This window comes from Hakea prostrata, chromosome 2, assembly GCF_041222555.1.
Source record: "Hakea prostrata isolate BN-2017 chromosome 2, UWA_Hpros_2, whole genome shotgun sequence".
NCBI lineage: Eukaryota > Viridiplantae > Streptophyta > Magnoliopsida > Proteales > Proteaceae > Hakea > Hakea prostrata.
The window spans coordinates 15,702,413-15,706,989 of record NC_142601.1 but is presented as its reverse complement, the minus strand read 5'-3'; the positions used below and the strand labels follow the sequence as shown (position 1 = coordinate 15,706,989).

Genomic DNA, 4,577 nt, shown 5'->3' with positions numbered 1-4,577 from the left:
AGATCACAAGCAAGTGGGCCAAATAGTCTTAAAACCCTAAACAAGCATATATGAAGGGTTAGAGAAGAAATCAGAACAATCGGAGGTCGAATGAATCAAAACTAGGCAAAAGTTGCTGGACAGCAACTCGTTGGTCGATACATTGGGTTGATAGTATCGTCCAACAAGCATCAACCAAAAGAATTTTGGATAGCAAGCTGGGTTTTTGGGTTTTTGCCCAAATTTTGTCTTCCGGGTCTCGGATCGATACGAAACTTGGGGAACAGTCTAAACACATCCTAGAGACTCTAATTTATCAAAGAATTAACATCATCCAATGGTCAAATTAGAAACCCTCAATTTGGCATATCAAGTTCAAGAGTTGGAAATCATGGCATTGGCTATTTCTTAAAGTAAGTTGGGGAAAAACATAGTAGATCAGGTAGGGAATAACTTAGGAACAATATTGAAATCATATGCAAGGTATAGATTAGGTTAATCATAGGCTTCATCTCAGTTTTGGTAAATAAAGCAAGTTGGTGAGTAATAAATCATGGAAATGCATGGTTAATGATCAAGAGGTAAGTAAATCATGGCAAGATCGGAGAAAACATCAATGTATAAGGTATAGAAGATTCATGGCAAGGTGTTTGCAAGGTTGCAACACCTTGGCCATGGTCCCAACAGTAAAATAAGAGAAAAGATGAGTGAGAAAGTGATTAGGAGAGAGAGTCATACCTTGAGAGTAGAGCAAGAGAGTGGAAGTGAGTGGTTGGCAATGATTAATGGAGAAGATGCTTCACCATTACCAAGGAGGAGTTCTTGAGAGGCTTTTCCACGTTCTCAGGAGTTGCAATCATTGGAATAGGGCTCCAGTCTCGAGGAATAAATAAATAGAGTGAAGAATATTCCAGAGAATCTTTAAACTTGGGTTCAGCAAAACTGTTGGTCGATACATTGGGTCGATAGTATCGACCAATAGTATCGACCAATTCATGTTTTTGCAGAATTTTTTAGAATAGTTCAGCAACTTTATGTGTGGACTTTGAGGGCTATACAAGGTCAAATTGCATGGGGTTTTCTCCTACAGTTCACTCAAGAGGTCTAGTTTCAGGGAGTACCTTCGGATTGTGCATAGGAGTCCGTTTGATATCTCAACTGTCCCACTCTTCATCAGTGCGCAGATTCTAACTTAATACCGATAATGTGCTCAAGGAAGGAGCAGCATCATCAATGTCCATAGACTGGAGTTCCGACACCACGTCATCAACTAGTAGGGCCCATAAGTTCCTTCTACCACCACTTCAGGTCTTCGGACCTACAAACAGAACAATGACCGGGTCAGGTCAAGGTTAGGTAAAAGCTGGATTTTACAACAAGAATCACATTGTGGGGGGCCATTTATTGGTAGGGTTGCATATAGATAGACTTGGGCTCACGGGCGCTCAAGACAGGTAACCAACCCGTGAGGGGACGTGAGAGCTTCCCGTTTACCATATGTGGATGACTTATAGGGTTGATGAGTCCGTAGTCAGGGACTATGAGGACTCTAGTGTGAAGGATACCGGAAAGGATCGCCAGGGGCGACGAATGGACGTATCTGCATCTGACTTGATGTAACTAAGTAGGAGACTTGCATTTGGCTAGGCTTTGACCCTGACATGCGCCAGTACTTAGACCAATGGTGATGTGAGAGAGCGGTGACTTAACCCCCAGCCATGGAATGTCCCAAGGGATGCCAGACCCATTACCAACTGATGATGAGTGATTGGGACCTTCCTAAAAAAGTACGGTGCTATGACTTAAAGCATGTCTGCCAATAGAGAACAACATACATAGAGTTAGAATCATACTGCATCGAGTGTTTCATATCATGTAGCATCTTACTCTGTTTTGAAATCCTGCTATTTATGTTATTATGGATTAACTGCCTTACTGGGTTTCTTTGAAACTCACTCCTTTTTGTACAATATCTTTTGTTAGATTACTCTATAGGTACTGATGACTATGAAGGTCAATATGAGGAAGCGCAAACTGAAGAAGCGTACTTTACGCAAGGTGTTGCCAACTATGAAGATTACGTTGAGGATTCCTCGAGTGATCTTACTTGTTACCATGATTAGCCTTACTGTGGAGTGGGAACGTCTGAGCATGATTGATGAAGTCTATGTTTATGAAGACGTTCTCTACAAAGTAGAAAAGACTCGAGCTTAGTTTGATTTTTTTTTTTTTTTGGTCTTTAGAACCAGTTGTATCTACTTTCCGCTGTTTGTATAGTGAGATTCCGCCTCACTGTACTTTATGATTTAGACATTCTGATTGTCTTTCGTACTCTGATGATATATGATTTATTCCTTCTTTATTTGGATCTTTTGACTATACTTTGTACATTGATTATTTACGTTCATGATTATGTTATTGTCTATGTGGGAGGTTGATTACCTCGATACTTGATCTTCGGGGCTGTGGATCACACACTTGGGTATGCCAGGTAGGGTACCGGCTGGGTGGATGTGACATTCAGAGTCCACCTCCGAAGGCTAAGTTAGTTGATGAACTAATCTTAAATGGCTCTGCTTCAGCACAGAGCTAAGGAATGCATAATGAGAATACGATTCAGATTGTATGTGTCCTTCTACCTTGTTGGTAGGTGATGTCTTATATAGGGTGTACCTTCGAATCTCCTTCGTTGGATCTATTTGAGCCTTCTTCGGATAGCCGTCAGATCTTAACAAATAGATCCGTATTAGGTTAAGCTAATAGATAACTCCATTGCTGATACGACTGTTATATGGTAGTTATCCATATAATAGCGATAAGCATCTTCCACAAATGTTGCTACCCGTCTCTTTGACGATTAGTCCATTCCGAGTATAGCGGATTAGGGTGTGCTTGTTACTGAGTTAGTTTACTTCCTCAGCAAGCTACCTTTTGAACCCAGTCCGCTCTGAAGCGAGTCGATTCCTTTCGTCCCGACCGGGGTCGAGGGTTGAACCAAGGATGAACCCGGTTCGATTATATTTTCTCCGTATCAGTTAGCTAAAATTTATCTCTTTCCAATATTACCTATACATCATAATCTTAAAAAAAGTATATCCATGAACCATATTTCCCAAAGCTTGTGAGGATATACACGATTGGTAGTTCTCAATACATGTTCAATCTTTATTTGGATTTTATAGTCTAGATGAATCTCAATTAGATTCTTTAAAATTTTGATTCTACTTTGGTAACATTTTTTCATTTGCTGACGCAGGTAACTCCAGCATGACTATTGGAAGGTGAAACATGATATTTTTGAGATTCAATAGTTATGAATTTTCTTACCTTTACAAATACATCATTTATCTTATAGAGGTAGTTGAAGGAATAACCCTCGTCCCAAAATACCTGAAGACCGAATATCATTAATATGTTTCTGAAAATGTTGCCAAACCTAAACCACATTTGTAGGTAGAAGAAGTATTAAGAATGGTAGTTGCTGCCACCAACTTTATTTATTAAGCTAGAGCAACACCACGTGAAGGACCAAAAAAAGCGCCTTGCAACTGTTGAGTTTATGTATGCAAAAACAAAAGACTATCTTCTAATTGGCATGGGTGGTGTGGTGTTTATGAATTGTTCTTTGATCTGCTAGAAGCATCAAACAATTGTTGAGGTTGGTTTGCAGAGCCTGCACGATTGGCACACAAGGTGATTGTTGCACGGGTCTTCTCAACTTCAGCTTGTGTCTCACGTATCTGGTTTCGCAATTCACTGATGATCCTTGTACAACCATGAACTGGATCTGCATTCCTTGCTTGAGCCTCAAAGTACATGGTCGCGATTGCTGTAGCACTTTGATTGACTTCAAGGTCCTGAAGAATTAAACAGAGGTAACAGATTATTAAGATCTGTTAGCATCACTAATCACATCTACGCAACAATATCCTCTATCAAAATTTTTAGTTACCTGAAGGATTTTTGCGATGTTCTTGGCACCAAAATGTTTATGAAGCAGATCAAATTTCTCTTGTTCAGTTGGAGGAAAATAAGGTGCAAAAATACAGTCCTGTTGGCATCTCCTCCTAAAGTTTGTGCAAGCTGCACAACGGTAACTCATATTGAACGATTCAAAATCTACCCAATATAGAGATTTGTATGGCAACAGAAATGTGATTTTGCTTCTGACAGTAAAACCATTTTGGATATAAATAGACGAAAGTTTGGCACTTATGTTGTATGAGTTGTATAATCTGGAAAAATCTTAGATTTACAAAATCAGATTTTCCTTTCGGAATCTAAGTAGATATCCTCAATCTAATTTTCCTCAATATGTGAACTCAATAAAAATGCTCAGTGTATGTAAAGTTTTAATTTCAACCTGATTCTCCTTGATTCCTGGTTGGTAACTTCAAGGCTAGTTTTTTATGGTAATAATAACTCCAAGGTTAGTTGCTGCCATGGTAGCTACAGCTATACATTGACACCACGGGTTGAGCACAGTTTCCAGATGTCAATGAGTCACCTTTTGTTTTTTCCAATTCTAATCAACTCTACAGTGTACGTGTGTACACAAGTTCATGGCTATCTCTATGTTGGCTAAAACCTTGTTGGCC

General features: G+C 39.5%; 1 pseudogene; it reads right to left on the bottom strand.

The window, feature by feature from the left end:
* Nucleotides 1-3,590: 3,590 nt before the first annotated feature.
* LOC149023874 (LOB domain-containing protein 12 pseudogene) lies at nucleotides 3,591-4,081 on the bottom strand (annotated as a pseudogene).
* Between the last annotated feature and the right edge of the window lie 496 nt (nucleotides 4,082-4,577).